General features: G+C 38.4%; 1 protein-coding gene across 9 annotated transcripts in view; it reads right to left on the bottom strand.

Moving 5' to 3' along the window:
* LOC128646856 (microtubule-associated protein tau) overlaps positions 1-24,739 on the bottom strand; it is a 169,444-nt gene that overhangs the window by 99,923 nt on the left and 44,782 nt on the right. The gene's annotated exons all lie outside the window — the stretch shown is intronic.

The following is a 24,739-nucleotide window of genomic DNA, read 5'->3' as shown; positions in this document are numbered from 1 at the left end:
TGTTTTATGCATAGGCGATGCTCAAGTTATAGGACAAGAACACTATATTAATATATAGTGAAACACTGGAATAAGGTAAAAAAAAAATTAATTTGCAGGGTAGTTACCAAGGAATCTGTATGAAATATGACTATAAAGTGGATCATATTCCCTAGCAATTGTCAAGTAGGGATGACTCTCTCATATATCTCAACGTGATTTGAGTCGAATCATGGATATATAAACTAGTTAAGTATGTGTAGACTAAATGACACGTCATTCATTTTATCTAATTGGGATTACTATTCCCTCAAAAAAAAATAAAAGATATACCTTTAGGTGCGTTATCATGTGTTCTAAGATACACTGAGGGGATCAGCAATACGGTAGAAATTACCTGTCTACAAAGGGGCTGATGCCCGGTAAATTTGCAAGCCGGTTATGTAGCATAGACTTTCTATTAGGTGGGTGTGGCTATGTTAGTCCGTTGAGCAGGTCTGATACAGCTCTTCTAAGTGCAAAGTGTAGTAAGGTTTATGTAGAACAACTGTCTGCTTTTACCTAATAATAACACAGTCTGTGAGTACAGAAGACTACTGTCACTAGTTGGTGACCGTGTATGTACACATACATATGTCTTGTAATGCAATAGAACACTAGCACAAAAGAAACAGCTTTGGTAAAAACTCAGGTTACACTAAGCCGATAACTCAATGTCACAAAAAAGAGCTGTCTATCAGCCAGCAAGGCTGAGGCGAATTTCGAGTCATTAGGGTTATGCAGCGACATATACATAAGTACAGTTTTCCCCTCTTTATTTTCCTTTTATGTCCCAAAGTGAAAAGAGGGTTAAAAGGTGATAGATCTTTTATACTATGCAGGCTGTCGTTGTCTCTAAATACAGTACCATATGGAAAGCAGAGTGGTAGTCAGCAGGATGGGCTCAAATTGTAGGTACTCCTCAAAAAGTGTTAGATTAAGCGCCGGGAGAGTCAGCCTAGGTATGACTTTTCAGTTGTTAGCCTATCCCCTCTTTGGCCAAAACCATTGTTCCGTGGTGTTTGTTCAGCAACTAGCCTGACTGATGGACAGGGTCGCGTGAGAGAGGCCACACACCCGGCAAAAAGTGGAAGCGCTAGGGGAAGCACATATCTGCGCAAGGGGAAAATCTTGCAGCGGCTCAGGGACAAGTAGCGATTCGATGCTCTGCCTCCCAGCACCCATAGCTGGGTTCTAAGATGGGATGCCTGATATACAGGTCTCATTGAAACTTTCCGGTCCTGCGGTAGTCATAGCAGGTAAGTGCAGACAAAGCAGAGCTTGTTCCATTTGACAGGGTAGAGATCCTTTGACTGTGTCTAAAATGAGTGAATCTTGCGGGTCTCGTACTAAGGAGCAGCTTCCTTCATTCACAGGATCCTTTTCCCTAGTGTAGGTCCCCACCGTTAATTGAAGCGTTTCATGTAAAGTTTGGAAGCTGAGGGATAAACGTTCAAATAGGGGTGAGAAAGTTTTGAGTATCTGTGTGGTAACATTGTCCTCTGCCTTCATCGTTTTAAAGGAGTGGGTAAGAGACCAGTAGATACAGCCCTGCTAGACTTATTATTATGTACAGTATGGCGGCTAAATACGCGCCACTACGCCAAGCCGTTTTTTACTTTCAATGTGACCTCCGTGGGAGAGAAGATGGTAGTTTCTCTATCTGCATTAGTTCTCGGACACGTAGCTGTCAAGAGATGCGCAGATGGCAGGGGGGTTCAGGCTGCAAAAAGGTTCTTTTTCACAAGGTATCTCAGAGCTTCATAGGAATGCAGCCATCTTGGAGCACCACCCACTGGAAGTCCCTTTCATGTCCCTTTAAGGGGAGTTCAATGCAGTTAGAGTTTCTTGCTGGCATTTAGGGTTAAAAGTTGGAGAAGGGGTCCACTTAGGTTTAATAGTGATTGACTACAACACGGTAAAAAAACATAAGTAAAATTCTGTGTTTGCAGGCATTTAAAAAACAGGCATTATAATGAGCTAGAACATATACAACCGGTGCCCTTGTCCAATGGCCCTGATATTCAAAACCTAACCACTCAGACGAGACATTCAAAGAAGTCTCATTGATACGGCGAGGCACTTAAAAAAAAAATAGAAACACAAATGTTATCTTGAGAAATGTTTATGTTGCTATGTAGTGTTCTTTATGTGAAACCCCCAAGGCAGAACATTGAGTGATCTGAGATGTCATCGCAGAAAATGCAGCATGTCTGCAGAAAGAACAGCACTTGAACTTTTCAGCACTGCTCCACATTAGGCTGTTCTTTTTAAACAAAGCTGTTCTCTGGCTGCATTGTATAAGTTTTCCTTAACACAGTGCATCCAGAACAAAGTGCTGTTTGAAGAAAACAGTCAAATATGCAGTAGTGCTGCAAAGCAGCAGTGCATTGATTGGCTCTCAGATTTTTGCAAGCTCGTTCCCTAGCTTTTCACAGTCTGCAAAGCCGTTTTTCTCTGACTGTAAGATGTTCGTATAAGCAATGCACCTTTTTTATTTCTACATTTCTATGTTAGACTAAGAGAAAAGGAAACAAATTAATTCAAGAGACATTTTACAATTACTTTTTTTGTCTGCAGCTAATTTGCAATGCAATTTTCAACTACTGCACTAGATTATAAAACTTTAAATATTGCTTTATTCTCCAGTTAGCCAACACATTGCAATTGATCTGGTGCTTTAGTGTAACTGACAAATTTACAATTTTATTTCATTTAAAAATGACCTGCAGAAAAAATTTCACTAAAAAAATCTCATCGCAGAAAGTGAAAAAAAGTTCTGCCTCTGGGTGTGAAACAGAGACTCCTGCATCACAATACAACGTCTAAATAAATCCCAACGATTTCTCTCTATGACGGTGAGATTTCTAAATATCAGGCATGGAAGTTAACAATACTTTGTGTGCCCTATCCCTACCGTGTTAGTCCTAAGTTGAGAACCCCGATGTACGTTACTCATATTTCTTTCATGTAATTGGCAAGAGTCCATGAGCTAGCGACGTATGGGATATACATTCCTACCAGGTAGGGGCAAAGTTTCCCAAATCTCAAATGCCTATAAATACACCCCTCACCACACCCACAAATCAGTTTTACAAACTTTGCCTCCTATGGAGGTAGTGAAGTAAGTTTGTGCTTGATTTTTAAGATTTTTTCTATGATAAGCGCATCTAAGCATTCTGAAGCCCAATTCCTCTCAGAGTACAGTGTTTGTCAAAAGGTATGTGAAGAGAGTATCGCCTATTGATTTTATGGTTTCTCTCACGGGAAATCTTTTCAAGTGTTCTCTGTTATCGGTCGTGGGGATTCATCTCCTACCTCCCTTTTCAGATCGACGATATACTCTTATATACCATTACCTCTGCTGATAGTTCTCAGTACTGGTTTGGCTATCTGCTATATGTGGATGGGTGTCTTTCGGTAAGTATGTATCATTATTTAAGACACACTCAGCTATGGTTTGACACTTTATGTATTAATATAAAGTTTTAAATATATGTATTTTACTTATATTTGCCATGAGTCAGGTCTATGTATATTTCCCTTTGCAGTCTAAACAGTTTCAGTATAGGAATCATGTTGGGAAGTTTATTTAAACTTTTTTCTTACCTGGGGTTCAGTTTTTTTCTAATTTGACTAGTTTCTAAAAAAAATTGGCGGGCAAATCTAGGCTCACGAGGACTCAGAATGCTGTTTTTTTTATTGCGTCATTCTTGGCGCAAATTTTGACATTTCCTGCGTCTTTGTTAACGCTAGTTGTTTTGGTGCGGAATCACGTTTATTATGACGCAAAGTGTGTCATTTTCTGGTGTTGGTTTTGCGGCAAAATTTTTTTTTACTTTCTTTTGCGTAATGCGGTTTTGTTAAAAATTCTCCTTATTTCTTATTTGAACATTCTTTGTTCTTTGCTATTTTTAGCTTTTAGGAGCCTAGTCCTCCTATTAACTATCGGCTAGATTACGAGTTGTGCGTTAGGCTGAAAAAGGTCCTAACGCTGCTTTTTTACGCCCGCTGATATTATGAGTCTTGAAGGTTTAGGGTCACCGCACACTTCTTTGGCCTTACTACAAAACGACTTACGTAAACTTTGTAAAGTCTTTTTTCTATGGGACTTCCAAAGTGACGGTATTACGAGTCTGTCCTGGGAGGCCAAAAAGTGAGCAGTACACCCTACCCTGTCAAGAGTCCTAACGCATTTAAAAGTTAGTAGTTAAGAGTTTTATGGTACGCCGTAACATAAAACTCATAACTAAAGTGTTAAAAAGTACACTAACATCTATAAACTACCTATTAACCCCTAAACCGAGGCCCTTCCGCATCGCAAACACTATAATAAAAATTTTAACCCCTAATCTGCCGCTCCGGACACCGCCGCCATCTACATTATATTTATAAACCCCTAATCTGCTGCCCCCAACATCGCCAACACCTACATTATATTTATTAACCCCTAATCTGCCGCCCCCAATGTCGCCGCCACCTACCTACACTTATTAACCCCTAATCTGCTGCCACCAACGTTGCCGCCACTATAATAAACATATTAACCCCTAAACCGCCGCACTCCCACCTCACAAACATTAGTTAAAAATTATTAACCCCTAATCTGCTGTCCCTAACATCAACGCCACCTACCTACATTTATTAACCCCTAATCTGCCGCCGCCACTATATTAAAGTTATTAACCCCTAAATCTAAGTCTAACCCTAACCCTAAGTCTAAATAAAATTCATATCATTAACTAAATTATTCCTATTTAAAACTAAATACTAACCTATAAAATAAACCCTAAGCTAGCTACAATATAACTAATAGTTAAATTGTAGCTAGCTTAGGGTTTATTTTTATTTTACAGGCAAGTTTGTATTTATTTTAACTAGGTAGAATAGTTACTAAATAGTTATTAACTATTTACTAACTACCTAGCTAAAATAAATACAAAAGTACCTGTAAAATAAAACCTAACCTAAGTTACACTAACACCTAACACTACACTATAATTAAATAAATGTACTTAATTAAATACAATTACCTAAATTAAATTAGCTAAAGTACAAAAAAAACAAACACTAAATTACAGAAAATAATAAACAAATTACATCTAATCTAATAGCCCTATCAAAATAAAAAAGCCCCCCCCAAAATAAAAAAATAACCCTAGCCTAAACTAAACTACCAATAGCCCTTAAAAGGGCCTTTTGCGGGGCATTGCCCCAAAGTAATCAGCTCTTTTACCTGAAAAAATAAATACAAACAACCCCCCAACAGTAAAACTTACCACCCACACAACCAACCCCCCAAATAAAATACTAACTAAAAAAACCTAAGCCCCCCATTGCCCCATTTAGATGGGCATTGCTCTTAAAAGGGCAGTTAGCTCTTTTGCAAGCCCAAAGTCCCTAACCTAAAAATAAAACCCACCCAATACACCCTTAAAAAAACCTAACACTTACCCCCTGAAGATCGACTTACGGGAGAAGTCTTCATCCAAGCCGGGCCGGAGTCCTCAACGAAGCCGGGAGAAGTCTTCATCCAAGCCGGGCGAAGTGGTCCTCCAGACGGCAGAAATCTTCATCCAGACGACATCTTCTATCTTCATCCATACGGCGCGGAGCTGGTCCATCTTCAAGACATCCGGCGCGGGTTAATACAGCCCTTCCACCTTTTGAGGTCAATTTATTGTGTACCATTTATTTGGGTAATAATAACATTTGTTTTTATCAGCTGCTAATTTGGTTAACTCCGAGTGTAAGCACTGAAAAATTGTTTTTTGTATTCTTCTGGGAGAAAAATGCTATATAATTACTAGTTATTAGTCTGCATGAAGGTGCGGTTCTCAAACCAGTCCTTGTGGTGGGGGGCAGATTAGATTGTTTTTGGATGAACTTAGTCTATATTATTCTTAGGGTTTGAATAGATTTTTAGAATGAGACCTTCTATGGGAAGAATCTTTCTTTCTCAGTACACTCTGTGAATTTTTTTCAGGAGTGATTATACCAGTTCTTTAGCAGGAACAGGGATTGGGTTTCTATTCAATTCTATTCTTTGTCCCAAAGAAGAAAGGTTTATTTAGTCCAATCTTGGATCTGAAGACTTTTATATTGTTTTGTTAGAGTCTCAACTTTCAAGTTGGCGATTATAAGGACTATTATGCCTTTTTGTTCAGCAAGGTCATTTCATTTCCACTGCATTTTACAAGATGTTTATCCTCATATTGTATTTCATTTAGACCACTTGTGGATTCTGAGATTCTCTTTTTTAGATAAGCTTTACCAATTTGTCGCTTTTCTATTTGGTCTAGCGACAGCTTTATTAAACTTTTCAAAGGTTCTTGGTGCCCTTCTTTCTGTATTCAGACAGTAGAGTATTGTGGTGCTTCCTTATTTGGATGGTATCTTGGTTTAAGCTTAAACTTTTCTTTTATTAAAGCCGGATAGATAGCTCACCATGCTAATGCACTGTGGCTGAGCTCTGAAGCAACCTGAGGGTTGCAGGTTTGATTCCCAGCAAGGTCCATTCAGCCTTTTATCCTTCCGAGGTTGATAAAATGAGCAGCGCCTTGAGACCCTTACGGGTGATTAGCCGCGCTTTACGAGTACCCAATAAAGTATTCAAATATATGAATTTTTCTTTTATTGGAATCTCTCATGAATCAACTAGTTTTGTTTCTTCAAGACATGGTTAGAGGATTTAATTTACCTAAGAGTTTTGAGATTCCTTAGACAAGGGTCACCTCTTTTTGGGTTTCTAGATGAATTCTGTGTTTATGTCTTTGTCTTTATAGGACAAAAGTCAATTGTCTGTCTAACTTACAGTCTAGAACATTCCTTTCAGTGGCTATGTGCATGTAAGTTTTAGGTCTCATAACTGCAGCATCAGGCGTGGTTCCCTTTGCTCGTTTTTCATCTGAGACCTCTTTTTGCTTTGCATACTGAATTAATGATACAGGGATTGTTTTCAGATATCGCAGTTGATATTCTTAAATCCTAACACTCTACTCTCTATGTTTTGGTGATTAGTCTATCATTGTTTTATTCAGGGGGCCTGCTTTTGTTCGTCCTTCCTGGACTGTATTCTTAATGGATGCAAGTCTTACAGGTTGGGGAGCTGTCTGAGGGTCTCTGACAGCACAAGGGGTTTTGAAACTTCAAGAGGATGAGGTTTCCAATCGGTATTTTAGAACTCCGTGCTATTTTCAGAGCTCTTTCAGGCTTGGCCTCTTTTAGGAGAGAACTTTTCATTTTTGCTTTCAGACAGATAATATCACAATTGTGGCATATGTCAATCAACAAATAGGGACTCGTAGTTCCTTAGCAATTAAGAAGTAATTTGAATACGTTCTTAGATGGAATTCATCTCCTGTCTAATTCCTACGATTTTTTATCTCAGGTTTAGACCTTTGGGAGGTGGATTTTCTCAGCCTCAGTCTTTACATCCGGGAGAGTGGTATCTCTATACAGATGTGTTTTCTCAATTTCCCAGGTACCTTTTCAGGTCCAGGGATCCTCAGGTGGAGATGGTGGATGCATTAGCAGTGTCTTGGTTTTGCAACCTGACTACATCTTTCCACCTCTGTTTTTTTCTTCCAAGGGTGATTTCCAAGATCATATTGGAACTGTCTCATGTGTTTCTGATAGCATCAGTATGGCCTCACAGGTTTCGTATGTGGATCCTGTTCGGATGTCCAGTTGCCATCCTTGGCCGCTATCTCTCTCACCAGCCCTCTTGTTTTAGGGGCTATTTTTTCATCGGGATCTCAAACTACTAATTTGATGGTATGGAAATTGATTAGTGTTTAGTCATAGAGGTTTCTCTGACTCAGTTTTTATCACTATGTTGCAGGCTTATAAGTCTGTTTCAAGGAACATGTATTATCAGGTTTGGAAAACGTACATTTTTTGGTGTTCTCATAAATTCTCTTGGCATTCTTTTAGAATTTCTAGGATTTTACAGTTTTTTCAGGATGGTTTGGATAAGTTTGTCTGCAATTTTTTTGAAGGGACAATTCTCTGTTCTTTCTTTTTTAATTCCTAGAAAGATTGTTTAAACTTCCTGAAATTCACTGTTTTATCCAGGCTTTGGTTGGTATCAAGCCTGTTCATTTATTAATTTCTCCTTTTTGAGTCTTATTTGGTTTAAAGATTTTGCAGGCTCTTTCTTTCGAGCCTATATTTTCTTTGAAGATTATCTACTTTCTTGGAACGTGTTGTTTCTTTTGATAATCTCTTCTGTTACAAGTGTTTCTGATTTATCAGCTCTCTCTTATCTGGTTTTTTTTCCATCTAGATAAGTTGTTTTGTGGACTTCTTTTTTTCCTAAGGTTGTGAATTTGAACAACATTAGTAGAGAAGTTGTTGTTCCTTCTTTCTGTCCTAATCCTAAAATAATTCTTTGAGAGTTATTTACATCCTTTGGATGTGGTAAGAGCTTTATAATTCTATATCGAGGTTACTAGGATTTTAGAAGACTTCTAGTCTATTTGTTGTTTTTCTGGTTCCAGAGAAGATTAGAAAGCCTTTGCCATTTCTTTGGCATCCTCGTTAAAGCTTTTGTTTCTCAAGGCTTATTTGGAGGCAGGGCAGGCTCTGCCTCAGAGATTTACAGCTCATTCTACTAAGTTCAGTCGCCATTTCTTGGGCTTTTCCATAATGAATCAAATTTGCAAATCAGTCATTTGGTCTTCTTTGATTACTTTTATTGTTTTTACTATTTTGATGTATTTTGCTTCTTCTGAAGCAGTCTTTGGTAGAAAAGTTCTTCAGGCAGCTGTCTTAGTTTGATTCTACTGCTTTTGATTTAAGTTTTTTTTAAGAAAAACTTAATTATTTTGTGGATTTAATTTCTCAGTGGAAATAGCTGTTGTTATTTTATAACTCCCTCTCTAGTGACTCTTCTGTGGACTTCCACATCTTGGGTATTTCTATCCCATACGTCACTAGCTCATGGACTCTTGCCAATTACATGAAAGAAAACATAATTTATGTAAGAATTTACCTGATACATTAATTTCTTTCATATTGGTAAAAGTCCATGAGGCCCACCCTTTTTATGGTGGTTATGTTTTTATTGTATAAAAGCACAATCTTTAGACCGCTGCTTCATAACTGCTGTTTCTGGCGAGCCTGCAGGCTCGCCAGAAACACGGGCCCTCAAGCTCAATTCGAAGCTTGATAAATGGGCCTCAATGTGTCTGAAGAAAATTGGATTTGTTTCACTACAATCGAAAAGTTTGTTATTTTGAAAGCAGAGTAGTACTCTGATCTTTCCCCATTTTGAAAGGATGGGTCTAGCTGTACTCCACGTCAGTCTTCTCAGTGGGCAGTGGTGGCTTTAAAGCAGATAGGAACTTGCAAAGAGGTACTTGCTGTGTTTTCCTAACAGTTGCTGCCCTCATATAGAAAACCAGAGTTTGGCTACTCTGTTCTTTCTCTTTTAAGGGTCTCTGTGAGGAGCTGTGTCCTCTCATACCCTGTGACTGTCGACATGCCGTACAGCAGAGCAGGTAAGTGCTCTTTCTTCCAGGTTGGGAGACTATGCCCTTAAGAACCGGATAGATCCTGCTTATTTATTGGGGACATAGCTAACCTTGTAATATGGGTTACATTGGGGCATGGAGCAGGCACTGCAGTGACTGGAGACCGGGGTTATTATCTTTACATTGTTAAAGTTTATTCTTTTTCCTTATTGTGGTTTTTGCAAGCTAGCGATTTTGTTCTAGGGCTTATGGGGACTGGTCACACACATACAAGTTATCGTGGTGAGCAGTAGAACTTTTTGGAGGTTGCTTTATGTGTTCTAGGACATCGATGAGTTAATCTCTGGGTTTGATATGTTTCTGGCTTATGTCAGGGATTTAATAGAACTGCTGTGTACTAGAGACGTTTTTCGTTTACTGTAACTGTTATCAAAGTTTGTAGCTGGAACATACATGTTAGGATAGACTCTTGTGTGTTCCGATGGGCCGCCATTACAAGGCTGTGTGGCGGGAAGGACGCTAAAATATCGTTCTACGAGGTAGGAGGATTGCTTTGAAGCACGCGTAGCGCTTATCCTCATCGTCGGGTCACGTGACCAGCTTTTTCTCTGCCTGGGTCTTAGTCTTGTTAGTAGCTGTGGCGTATTACACAGTTTCTTTTTAGTTGTGACAAGAAAGATTTTCAGCGTACGAGTACGGGATACTCTGCTGTGTCTCCTTTTGTTAACGTGTCAATCATAAAGGAGGTTATAGTTGAGGAGGATTCTGTTTTCTTTTCTTTACGATCCGTTTAAAGTAATTATGAACCCGTGGACTCACCATATCTTAGGAAGAAATATATTTCTAGATATATCTGATACTGTTCATGTAAAATACATATCTTTACCTATATATCTATAGGAATAGATATACAGGTATAGGTATATATAGCTATATATAAAAAGTACATTGTTCTGTATGTGAAGAACATTAGAATGTGAAATATTCATAATTCATGTCATGTTTAGTGCACTTGAATAAACACGTTCGGGTTAGCACACGAGTATGTTTTTTTTTTTCAGTTTCCACGCTCCATTGAAGTCTAGGGCAGAATATGTTAACACGGTCACAATATTTGAAGTTTAACTCTTTTGCGTGCGTCTGATTTTTATTCTCGTGCTAACTTTTTACTTTCAACTTGAAATACGCCCGCAAAAAAACTCCGTCTAGCAAAATTAACGCATGAGCGGGAACGATAAATAGTGCTCCACTAGTAATCTAGCCCATAGTGTACCATAGGCTACTAAATGTAAAACTGAACCATAAAGCTGGAAGCTAACATATTAAAGGGACAGTAACGTCAACTTTTATGGTTGGACAGAGCATGCAGTTTTAAACTACTTTCCAATTTACTTCTATTATCGAATTTGCTTTGTTCTTTTGGTATCCTTTGTTAAAGAGAAAATCTAAGTAGGCTGCTAGAAGCTTAAGAGCATACACATACCTTTTGCAGTCTATGGCAGCAGTGTTTGCAACTATGTATCACTGTGCTATACACTGCTGTCAGAGGGCTATATACACTCCTAAGCTTTTTTTATTATTATTGTCAGGTATTTGTAGAGAGCTAACAGGTTCCGCAGCGCTAAGCTCACCTAGGATTACTTTTTAACAAAGGATACCAAGAGAATTAAACAAAATTGATAATAGAAGTAAATTGGAAAGTATTTTAACATTTCATGCTCTGTCCAATAAATTTAAGTTTAATTTTTACTTTACTGTCCCTTTAACATAACATAAGATATGGTACTTAATGGGAAATACATTATTTATGCAAAGTCAAAATGCTGTGCACACCACTGTGGAACTGCGCCAAGCCCTTGACTCACACTGGCTTTTCTTTTACTATGCTGACTCAGACCAGACTGCGCAATCAGGCACGTAGAAGGAACAATATAACAAGATTTACAACTTCAGCACATTACATACCCTGCATCTTATTAGGAGATAAAATTACTATTAAACAGTGCTAAAGTAAAGGATTATTTAAGAGCTTAGAATAAGATACTATAGTCTAAAGAAACACAAATATAAAATTACCCTGAAATGTATTATGTAGCAAGAAATAATGAGGACTCGCTGTAAGACACTGCAAATGCAATGTTAAGATCAGCGATAAAGAAATAAAAAATGAAGAAGCTGTGAAAAAAGACTGACAGAGGGAGGCTGTCATGGAGAGAATAGTATTCCCCTCAGTTCAGTGTAACATCATCAAGCAAGAACAGTGAAGCTAATCCTCCAACCACTGCTTCCACACCATATATCTGATCGGTCCATTTGTGTACTTTTTATTTTCAACACATTTGTAAAGACCTATTTATGCTAACATTTAACAGTAGAAATAACTTACCAGTAGCAGGTCATACTCTAATTCTTACCAATATGTACTAACAATAAAAACATAATTTATGCTTACCTGGTTATTTCATTTCTTTCTTGGTGGTGAGCGTCCACTAAATCCTTTACTCTTGAGAAGTTCATCTCCTGGCCAAAAATATCCTAGCGGTTAAAGGGACAGTCTAGTCAAAGTTAAACTTTCATTATTCAGATAGGACTTGTAATTTTAATCAACTTTCCAAAGTGCTTTTATCATCAAATTCCCTTTGTTCTCTTGGTATTCTTATTTGAAACAAAACCTAGGTAGGCTCATATGCTTATTTCTAAGCCTTTAAGGGCTGCCTCTTATCAAATGTTTTTTAAATTTCTTTTCACAACAAGAGACTGATAAATTCATGTGGGTCATATAGATAACACTGTTAATGCACAGGGAGTTATTTAAGATTTAGCACAAGACAATACTAAATGCAAGTCAATAGATAATAAACAGTCACAGTCATGTGATCAGGGGGCTGGAAGAAGGTTCTTAGATACAAGGTTATCACAGAGGTAAAAAGTATATTAATATAACTGTGTTGGTTATGCAAAACTGGGGAATGGGTAATGAAGGTATTAGCTATCTTTTAAGACAATAACAATTCTATTGTAGACTGTCCCTTTAACCTGAGATACTGAAGATCTTGATAGAAGAAAGGACCTTAAGATAGCAGATCCGGACGCTGTGGAAGCCTCCATGGAGGAGAGCTGAACATCCAAAGTATAATGGCATACTACATACTGTGAGGTCAAACAGGGGCTATTAGAATTGCCAGAATGTGTTCCTGTTTGATCAGTGCCACCACTCTTGGCAGAAGAACAATTGGAGAAAACAGATAAACTAGATGACAAGTTCAAGGAGCAGTCAGAGCGTCTATCAATCCCGTCTGAGGATCCCTCAGTCTCAACCCGCATCGTGGAAGTTTGTGGTTCAGACGAGACGCCATTAAGTCTATCTCTGGAAGAACCCAACAACCTACTAAGTGTTTGAAAATCATCTGGTTAAGAGACCACTCCCATGAGTGTAAGGTCTGATGACTCAGATAATCTGCTTCCCAGTTGTTGACTCCTGGGATATGAGTGGCTAAGATAGCGCATTGATGAACCTCTGCCCAACTCGAGATACGAGAAACCTCCTTCATCACCAACAAACTGCTGGTACTCCCTTGATGGCTGATGTAGTCCAACGCTGTAATATTGTCTGACTGAAAGCGAATGAAGGAAACTGACCAGAGAGGCGGCCGTGCCTGGAGAGCCCTGAAGATTGCTCAGAGCTCCAGGACATTGATTGGTAGATTTGCCTCCTGAGGAGACCAAATGCTCTGAGCTTGACAAGCTCCCCAGACTGCTCCCCAGTCTGACAGACTGGCATCAGTAGTGATTGTATCCTACGATGGACGAAGGAACCCCATTTCTTGAGATCTCGGGATTGGAGACGTCCACCAGGACAGAGACCCCCTGACTGATAGGTCCAAATAGATCATCTGAGAAAGATTGGAGTGATCCCCATTCCACTGACTCAGCATACAAAGTTGTAGAGTACCCTAAAGGACACCCTTGTTTGAGGAGTGAGAGAACTCTTGGCCACGTTGACCTTCCAGCCATGACTGCAAAGAAACCAAAGTAGTTTCTCGCATTGTTAATGGTAAAAAGGTAAACTAATATATTGTCCAGGTATGGAGCAACAGCTATTCATTGAGTCCTGACTACTGATATAGGAACCCCCAAGACCTTTGTGAAGATCCTGGGAGCGGTGGCGATACCAAAAGGAAAGCTATAAATTGATAGTGTCTGTCCACAAATGCAAAAACCAAGGAACTGATGATGTTCCTTGTGGATCAGAATATATGCAGATTAGAAATCTTCAAGTCTACTATTGTCATGAACTGACCTTGAAGAACTAGTGGCAAAATGGATGGACTCCATCTTGAAGGAAGGGACTCTCAAGAACCTGCTGTCCCTTCTTTGGAACAATGAATAGATTGGAAGAAAAAAAAACTTCCCCTGATTTGCCGCCAGGACTTGTACAATGACTCCCATGTCCTCTAGCTTCTACACACATTGAAGAAAAGCCACTCTCTTGTCAGTTCTTCTTGAAATGTAAGATAGAATGAACTTCTCTCAAAGGGGAAGTGACCAAAATCCTATTCCTTAACCTTGTGAAACAATATCCGTCACCCAAGGATCCTGAACAAATCAAACCGATTCCTCCCCCCAAAATAAAGACTTAGTCTGCCTCCTACCAGAAATTCTGGATTGGGGGCCACACCATTATGCTGACTTATTGCTGGGAGTAGAATTTTTGGTCTGCTTAGACTTGCTCCAAACTGGATTTGGTCTCCAGTGGGGCTTGGACAAATCTGCCTTCTGAGAGAAAGATGAACCTTGGTTCTTAAACTGGCAAAAGGAACAAAAACAATTACCAAATTTTCCCTTAGGCCTACTCTTCTTATCTTGGGGGAAAAAACCTCCTTTGCCACCTTTCACTGTGGAAATAATAAAATAAAATCCAGGGCTGAGTAAAGTCTTGTCCTTAAAAGCTAGAGTTAAGAGTCTAGAATTTGATACCATGTCGGCAGACCACAACTTTAACCAGAGAGCTCGCCTGGCCAAGATGGCTAACATCATATTTTTAGCATTAATACAAATTATTTGAATAGCATATAAAGTTTCCAATTTTAAACAATTAATGCGTTCTTGAATATCTTCTAAAGATGACAAATTAGAAACTAGATCATTCAAAGAGTCACACTAGAAAGATTCCGCTCCTGTAACAGCAGCTATATCTATATCTGGCTCAAACAACAATCATCCCTGTATAAAAGCCTTATGGAGCAAACCCTCAAGCTTCCTGTCCATAGGCTCCTTAAAGGAAGTGCTATCCTCTAGAGGAATCGTAGTCCGTTTAGTTAAGGTAGATATAACACCATCCACTTTTGGAACAGTACCCCATAACTCCAACATAAAATCTGGTATCAGAATAAGCCGTTTGAAAGGAGAAGGGATAAATGGAACTCCAGGTTTGGCCCACTCCATAGAGCTAATTTTCATAACTAATTAAGGAACTGGAAAATCCTCAAATGCCTTGGATTTTGACTTAAAGATAATATCCAATTTTTGAACAGGATTATCCTCAACTGGCCTAGACTTCTGAGCACCTAGAGTTTTCAAGACCTCCTTAAGTATGAACCTAAGTGTTCTAATTTAAATTGAAAAGTTGAATCTTCAGGTTATTGTCTGAAACTGAGGAAAAATCTTCTGAGGACAACTACTCGTCTGAAGAAGAAGTTGATTCTTCCAAAAACCGGAGTATACTTAGGAGTAGAAGTACCAGCAGGTAGTTCACTCCTAGATGACAAACCTGAAATAGAAGAACCAGTAGACAGTCCACTGTTAGACGACAAACAAAAAAACATGGACTTGCATTTGCGCTTACTAGATGGTGGCATACTAGCCATAGCCTCAGAAATAGCTGACTCAAATTATTCTTAAAATCTGGCGAGAAATTCGTAATACCACCCTGAGTAACATAAACAGGTGGCGGACAAGTCTGAGTTTTAGTGGTAGGATTAATTGAACAAGACTGCAGAACAGATCATAAGCAGGAGCTGCAAAGTTGTGCTGGCGGGCAAACAGTAACTGATTTGCAAAGTAAACATTTATTTAATGGAATCCCTAAATACGTAGAAATATCACCAGGTGGGTCAAACCCGGTGGCAGCAGTACCAAAATCTTTTGCACAAAATGGAATGAGACACAGAACAAAATAATGTACACCCTAAACCATAAATGAAATATCAGGTATAATAAACTGAAAAGTGTCTGCAATCACATAAGTTAATAAGGGATGTGAGTGTGCCTAAACAATATATAAGTCACCAATAAACCCTTCATAAGATATTAATGTATATTTGTTTTACCCCAAGGGTTCCAAAATTTAGGGTGCTAAAGTGTGCTAATAACTAACTCACTATGCAACCCCCCCCCCCTGCTCAGAGTATAGAGTACCAATAACCCCCTCCGGTACCTGAATTAACAAGGTAGAAGCGTTCCTTTGGCCGCTATGAGATAGGAAGAGGCGGGTAGTGTGCCAAAATGCTGAGCACGGTGGGAACCTCTGTAACTCCCTACTTCCTGGCAGAAAATAGAGTGCCATCTTTTCCCCAGCCTTAAAGCTGTAACCGGCTCCGTTAGCGCTCCTAAATAAAGCTCTAAATTGGGAGAGGAGCACTAACCATGCCAGTGCTGAGCGGTGAAAATTTAAATTAGCAGCCACAGGAAAAAATAGGGCACTTTAAACACACACACAAAAAAATGTTAAGCAAACTGAAAATGTAATCCTCAAACATTTTTCCAGTTTAAGCACTGCCCCCACATGAGAACACTATAATATGTGAACTAAAGGCCTAGTGTACACAAACCTCCCCTTGTATATTATACCTACAGGGAAACCCACTGAGGAAAAATAATGTGAAGTGGCTCTAAAGTACTTACTACAAGTAGCTTCAATCAGCCTGTGGGCTGTGTGAGACAAGAAACACTTACCAAGCTAATGTCCCCTCCACTGTCTTACCCAACTAATACTTCTGATAATACAGTAGAGAGCCCATCTTTTACTGTTACTAAGGAAGTACATCTCCTGAACACATCTAGCCTTGTTCTCTCCTTGATGAGAAAAAGTACACCTGGGAGGGAGAGGGAAGAAGGAGGGATACTTAAAGCTCTGGTGTGGGGTGTCTTTGCCTCCCCCTGGAGGCCATGAGATGAACTTCCCAAGACTAAAGGATTTAGTGGACTCTCGCCACCATAGAAAGAAAATGACTATTTCCACAGATATAGCCTGTTTTCATATTGAAGAATTTTTAGCAATGTTTACCGAGAGTATAGCATAATATCGCCAGTGTTTACCAGCTAAAGTAAAAGCCTATACCAATGTTTACCACAAAAAGTTGAGTTGATTTGAATTTTTGACCGTGTCATCTGTTTAGTGAAAGCTTAGTATTTTTATTCTAAGCCAAGAGATTCTTGTGTATGCCTGGATTACATGGATTCATTTAATGCACCTAATTACCATTTGCAAACATTCTCTAAATTGTGATGTAACTGATAAAATATTGTTTGTTAAAAATACAGAAAACCTTGAAACAGCAGATCAAATAAGGTGCTGTGAGTCCAAAGGCTTTAAGTGTAATCTGATTTTCCATAGAACAATTTAATCAAATGGCATTTCTAACCAAGGGTGAGATGACCATCAGCATTTTAAATGAATCTGCAAAAACACTTTACATAAATATATGATCTTTCAAAGCTGTTATATTTTATACTATGTAATAAGGTGTATGGTACGCTATATAATTTGAATAAATTAGGAAATGTTTACTGAAATCACTGCAAGAGCGCTCCAGGAAGCAGACAGTGACCTAGTTTCACGAAACCTTGGCAAGAACAGTGAGGTACGAATTATAGACACCTCTCTTAGATTTCACAATTTACTCTGTGGCCTTGATTACATATTTATTATAGCCATGTATGAACATTTACATTCACTATTTCCAATGTTTACATCAAATCCATTAACCCCTTTTGCTATGGGGAATTTGAGAGAAAAGCCTTTCCAAAATACAAAGGGAATTTTTTAGCATTTTTGCTATCAATCGGTTAAAAAGAAATAGAGCCTTGTTTTTTTTATTTATTTACTTATCAAAAGCGTATTATATATATATAGTAAATACATGTTTGAGGTATATTTCAAGGCATACAACATCAAAAGAAAAAATCTTATATCACAGGGAGTAAAATAACAGTTTTACAGTGCATACATATACCAGAGTGAAAGAATGAGATACAAAAGGCTAGTATCATATATATCCTGTGAGCAGCTTAGTAATAGGATGCCAGTCAGTCAAAAAGCCTCTTAAATTATATAGAGGGCCACTCTTGGACCCCCGAACATAAAGGAAAATCTTAAAGCGTCTAGAAGCAATTATGAACATAGGAGACCACCTTCAGATCTCCAGTGGTAAACCTCAATTTTATAATACTCTATATATATACTCTTATAAATTGTAAGGAGGAAAATGACATAGTTCAGACCTATTGGTCATTAATGAGAAGGGAAGTCACATAGTTCAAACCTATAGGTCATTCTTGAACAAATGTGTATATGAAGAAAGGATAAACAGAAAATGAATATTCCTAGTTAAACATATACGTAAATACAAAATACAAAATACAAAAAAGGGAGAAAATTAGTGTAGGAACATGACCATGTAGAGTCATCTTTAACTGTACTTATAGCAAGTTGGTAGTAGAAAAATAGCAATATATCGAACCATCAAAGGAACCTCCATGTGTTAATGCTAATCTCTCTTGAAGAATACAATGGGCAGCAAAACAGCAAGCTATTATTGAACTGAGCAAACACAGAAGGTTGCTTATGGGTTAATGGGAAAAAAACAGTCAACACAGTAGATTTGCATAATCAACAAATGCAATATAACAAGACAATGCAATAGCACTTGGGGGTCTATTTACCATTGTGCAAGCAGACATGATCCGATATTGCGGATCATGTCCGCTGCACATCGATAAATGCCGACAGCATACGCTGTCGGCATTTATCATTGCACCAGCAGTTCTTGTAAACTGCTGGTGCAATGCCACCCCCTGCAGATTCATGGCCAATCGGCGGCTAGCAGGGGGTGTCAATCAACCTCAGAGCAGGCGGACAGGTTATGGAGTAGCGGTCTTTAGACCGCTGCTTCATAACTTGTGTTTCTGGCGAGCCTGAAGCCTTGCCAGAAACATGAGGCATCAAGCTCCATACGGAGCTTAATAAATAAGCCCCTTAGTCTGAACTTCAAATGAGTAGTACATTTGTTTCTGACAATTTTAAAAGTTATGTCTATTTCCACTCCCCCTGTACCATGTGATAGACATCAGCGAATCACAAATGCATACACGTACCATGTGACAGCTTTCAGCCAATCACAAATGCAAATACGTATATGCTGTGAATTCTTGCACATGCTCAGTAGGAGCTGGTGACTCAAAAAGTTTAAATATAAAAAGACTGTGCACATTTTGTTAATGGAAGTAAATTGGAAAGTTGTTTAAAATTACATCCTCTATCTGAATAATGAAAATTTAATTTTGACTTGAGTGTCCCTTTAACCACTAGCTTTTACTAGGGAGCTGTCATAGAACTAGCTGACTTTAGTTACTACCATAACAGAGATAACTATGTGTATCTGAATAAATATTTTCCAAAATAATTAAGACATCTGAATTTATGGTAGTACATTATAATCAAGTGTATATCTAAATTTTGGGGTTGTGTTGAGGCCTATACCTCAGGGAAAAGCTCCGGATTATCAGAGCAGGCAGCAATCCTGAAAAAGTATCTGCTGAGATGGAATCCTCTGTAGTTTGAAGTGCTATCATATTGGAATCCAGATAGATATCCCAAATTGAGATATTAGCTTGATGTAGCAGGTTAGCTGGAGCAGCTCACAATTTTGCGTCCAAGCATAGCCGCCGCCCGGAAGTAACCCCCCCCCCCTATATATATATATATATATATATATATATATATATATATATATATATATATATATATATATATATATATTTATTTTTTATTATTATTTTTTTTAAGTAGACAAGCCAAGGTATTGATCTAGGCCCATTTTGGTATATTTCATGCCATCATTTTGCCACCAAATGCGATCATATAAAAACAAAATCATAACATTTTTCACAAACTTTGAGTTTCCCACTAAAATAATTTACATACAGCTTGTGCAGTCATAACACAAATGGTTGTAAAAGCTTCTCTGGAACCCTTTTGTTCGGAAATAGCATACAAGTATGGCTTTGCCATTGCTTTTTGGTAATTAGAAGGCCGCTAATTGAAGCTGCACACCACACTTCTGAAATTCATGACAGTATTGTAGCGTAGGTATAACCCTCCCACCTGACACCTTGCTGATCCCTACCTGATCCCTCCCAAGCAGATTTCTTCCCTCCCTCCCACACTTCTCACCACCATCTTTGGTACTGGCAGATCTGTGTAGGGATCCTTTCTCAACCCTCCCACCTCCCTGATCCCTCCCAAACAGCTCTCCAACCCTAAACCCTCCCGCTAGTAGCAGCCATCTTATTCTTAGGTACTGAGTATTTTTAAATTTAATTACATTTATTAATTTTTCTTTAGTGTAGGGAATCCCCCCCATCTCCCCTCTCCACGCGAACATTAGGTAGGGACCCCTCTAATTTCCCCTTTTTCTGTTGCGTAGGGACCCATCCCTCCCGCTATTTTCCATAGTGAAGAGAACAAAGCACATTAGATAACAGCATTAAATTGGAAAGTTGTTTAAAACTGCATGCTCTATCTGAATAATGAAAGTTTAATTTTACTGTCCCTTTAATATTATCTAAAGGTTTTTAGTGATTGATGTTTTACATTTGAATCAGATCCCAAGATAAGATTATAATTCAAAACTAGAACTTTGATATGAAAAAAGAACTAGTAAACATATTAGATGTGTGTATGAATGTGTAAAATTGTATTAGAAGTAGTATTATTAAATGTTGTAATCAAATGATACTTATTATTCAAGAATACATTATTTAACATTGAGACAAATGTTTTTGCAATACTGTCATGTGAATACCCTGTTTACACTGTTTGCATATACATTTTCAAATCTGTTGTGACATTATAAATTTCATTTAAAGGGTAATACCATAATTACATGAGTTGCTTTGATCTTTTAACCCCTTAACAGGGTACATCACCTGTCGCAAGGGGCTTTTGGGACTATAACAGTGCAGGTCTCACTGACAGGCGGGCAGAAATAGCAGTCTCGCCACCGTCAGCAAGACTAGACCTCTTACACCCCTGGATGCACAACAGACAGTCAACGTACAGGGTGTCAGCTGATGCCAAGGGGTTAATGATTAATACTAGATATTAATATGCAATATGGCCCTGCTGGTGCTTCTACTAGTGCTCGTGCATCTGTCCCTGTTAGGGCCTCTGAAGAAGGACATTAGTTGAAAAACCTTTTGTAATCATGTCAAATGTGCTTAGTGAAGCAATGACACATTGTTCTCCTGAGTACTGAAAACTTTCCCAGCACCTAATTGCAGCTAAAATGTATGAAACTAAAACTAAAGCAAAACCAGGCAGACCACATCATCAGAAGACCATGATGCAAATATAATTACAGAATGGAACTGCATCCACAGTCCAAGCTCAGTTGAACTAAGAACTTTCTAACCCTAGAAAGAAAAAGCACAGTCAAAAGATGACTTTCAAAGTGCAGTCTTCATGGGAGAGTAGCAGTCTTGAAACCACTTTGTCAGAAAAAAAAGTCTACATGTTTAACATGTGCCAAATAATACATAAATGTTACAGTGGAAAACTGAAAACAAAAGCAATATCTGCGCTCGAGAAAAATAAAAAGAAGAACACAGAGGCGCCCAATGGCCTAATACCACAAAACCAAGGTAGAAATAGGATTGTAAGAGATATACTGACAAACAAACTGCACCCTAGGGTGCAGTTGCCCAGCAAACTGAATAAAAGCAGCCGGATATCCAGGAGTGATTTCTTGCCTGTGGGATCCACAGTGTTTCTAAAGGAGGGGATATAGTGCCAACATAACACAGCACAGTTTTAAACAAAAATGTGTGTGTATGGAGAATAGGCACACTTACATATTTCAAAGCACCTCCAGGTGCAATAACCACAGGCTGGGGCTTCTCAGCTGCCCAGCTGACTGATTCCAAGGATTTCAGCAAACAAAGATAATCCCAGACAGGATTCAGGGATATATGATATATCTCCAGATAAAACACAGCAGCAAGTGTATCAAATTAAAAAATAAAAATATACTTTATTAAAAGCAACGCGTTTTTCAGCCACTATGGGGCTGTTTCCTCAGGCTAATGAATAAAAATGAAAATACACTTGCTATATAAAACACATAAAAAAAAGCTTATAGGTGAAATGTTGATTGGAAACATGTGTATCCAATCCATTTAACATGGTTGCTATGGGTACTCTAGTAAACATACATGGTAAACTGACCAGTGATGCAGTCTTATTTAACCCATGAGATATCAATACATCCTTATTTGTCATACATTGTATCAATAGTTTCACATTATGAATACCCCCATGTGTATATTGTGAATCACAGATTATCCACACATACATACATTAGAATACAAATAACATTTGAATAGAAATGACAATTTAGTGTATATTACCCCAACCCTACCCTCCCTCATAGACCGTAGCAAAAGCAGAAACCATATGCGCATTGCACAATACCATCGGAGTGCCTATTATACTGAGAGCACCTTTATCCATGTGCACTTGATTTTTCTATCACAGGTCTATGTGCTCAAATATTAGTACACTTGAGATCTCAGTACATCTCACTCAATACTGATCACATAAGTCGGCAATTGTTAACCAACATCCGGGTATCTTTAGACCGCCCACACTTGTGTGTCAGAGAATACGTTGGCCAATGGGTATTCATTATTAGCCCGTGTCAGATGACAACAGCTTAAAGTAGAAAAGACCTTATTCAATGTGAAACGTAAAACAAGCGATGCGTACTATGCACGAGTGACACTAATGATTATCATCATGATAGATAAGCAACCGATCATAAGTAACTTGTTACCACTAAAGAATTAAGTAATCCTAATCTATATTTAATAAAACGTATCTAAATACTAATGTGCTGGAAGTGCACTAATGGGTGCTGGCCACAACTAATCTACTACATATAATTTACTCGTATAAGAGCAAAAAGAGTAAAGTCTTGTGATGTTGACTGTAGTGCCGTGTGCCTAAAAACATAATAATGTGATGTGTTGGACTAGAAAGCATCAGTGGAGAAAAATCCTGATTTAAGTATTCACGTGTGTACTAAAAAAATGGACAAAATGACCTACATAGCTAAAGGTAAATATCATATTATTAGTGTATACAGAAATCAACTAAATACTACAGGGAGTGGATAGAGAATTTATGTGTGATATGCCACAATAATGATGATAGTACAATATGTGATATAGAATAAAGTGATATGTGGTGTGTGAAATGTTTATTTACATTGTGTGTACTATTAGAATGCTCCTAATAAGTGTAAAATATAATATTTGCGCTCCACTTTGTAATACTAGCGCACACTAATGTGCACTGGTATTACAAGTTGTCAGCAATCGTAACGCAACCTCACGTTCGCATTGCTGGCAAGCATTATGCTCATGAGAGCACGCTTCCATAGGCTCCTATGACGGCATCAGAACTCCAGTGCAGCAAAGGGGGTGAGTAGCGCAGCAATGGCAGCATGTTTAAATATAAACAAAAAAGAAACTCCTAAATAGATTAGAGATTCCAATAGCGACGACTTAGCATATTATTACTGCCTCCAACCATTTCGGAAGACACCGTGCAGCTGCAGGAGGTGAGTCTGGCGTTTAAGGACAAAACGCCTACTCCGACAAATCAAGGTATTCCCCTTGTCGTTTTTTGCCCAGTTTGCTATACCTAGTACTGTCTGTTGCACATTTTTTCTTGTTTAAATATATATGTATATGATTATATACATATATATTTATGTGTTAATATGTGTATATACCCATATTAATACATAAATATATATAGATATATAGATATAATCATTTACATATATATTTACTGGGAACACACAGTTCCCATAGACCGCTATGTAACGGCACTTTCAATGCCGTTTTTTTTTCTAACACCCCACTCCCGCCAACTTTAACCCCAAAATACAGCCTAGTGCAGTAACTGTATTAAAAAATAAAGATGCTGCTTTTTTTATTTTTTTAATAAAATACACTACACAGTATTTTGGGGGCATGTGGTGGACATTTTTAAAATTAACTAGAGATCTGATCTCTGGTTAATTTTATAAGCGCAAATTGCTACAGAGAGCTTGTGATAGCAATAGACAGCCACTTGTAATGGCTGATTAATTATCGGGGGCCGGCAAATTTAGCGCTCCACTTGAAATCTAGCCCAAAATGTTCTCTTTACTGGCAAATCAAAATTTTACATTTTTGATTGCAATCCTGTGAGGAGATGGTAGCATTTCAGACAAACGCCACCATTTGTAAAATCTACAATTAAACATAGTTCTGGAAATATTCAGGTGTTGGAATGATTTGCTGGTGACTTACACAACATCAACTACATATGTACCAAGGTAAATTAGAACTTTTGCAGAGGCATGCCCATCCCTTCTGGCGTAAAACTGTGTGAAGATGATTCATTTTTCAGCAGGGCAACAACACCAAACACACATGAAAGCCAAAAGAAAGCAGGAAGCTCATGTGCCCTCACTAGAGAAAACCTGACTCCAGCAGGTAAAGCCTGAAAGCCTGGCAGGTCTGTATTGAACCCCAGTCTTAATGGAGTTATTTGTAACCTTTATTGCAATCATGTCTCAACAAGGTTGACAATTTTAATTCTAATTTAGAAGTAATCAAATAATTCAGGAGCTTGGCACACACATTTTTGAGCCAGACAAGAGGGTTTGCATGTACAGGTGACCTTGTTTAGTGCTCTTCCTTACCTTGATCTTGAACACTATGGCCTAGATTTAGAGTTGGGCGGTAGCCGTCAAAACCAGCGTTAGAGGGTCCTAACGCTGGTTTTTACCGCCCGCTGGTATTTGGAGTCAGTCAGGAAAGGGTCTAACGCTCACTTTGCAGCCGCGACTTTTCCATACCGCAGATCCCCCTACGCCATTTGCGTATCCTATCTGTTCAATAGGATCTTTCTA

Source organism: Bombina bombina, chromosome 1 (genome assembly GCF_027579735.1).
Source record: "Bombina bombina isolate aBomBom1 chromosome 1, aBomBom1.pri, whole genome shotgun sequence".
Lineage (NCBI taxonomy): Eukaryota > Metazoa > Chordata > Amphibia > Anura > Bombinatoridae > Bombina > Bombina bombina.
Note: the sequence above shows the minus strand (reverse complement) of the source record. Positions and strands in the feature narration are given on the sequence as shown.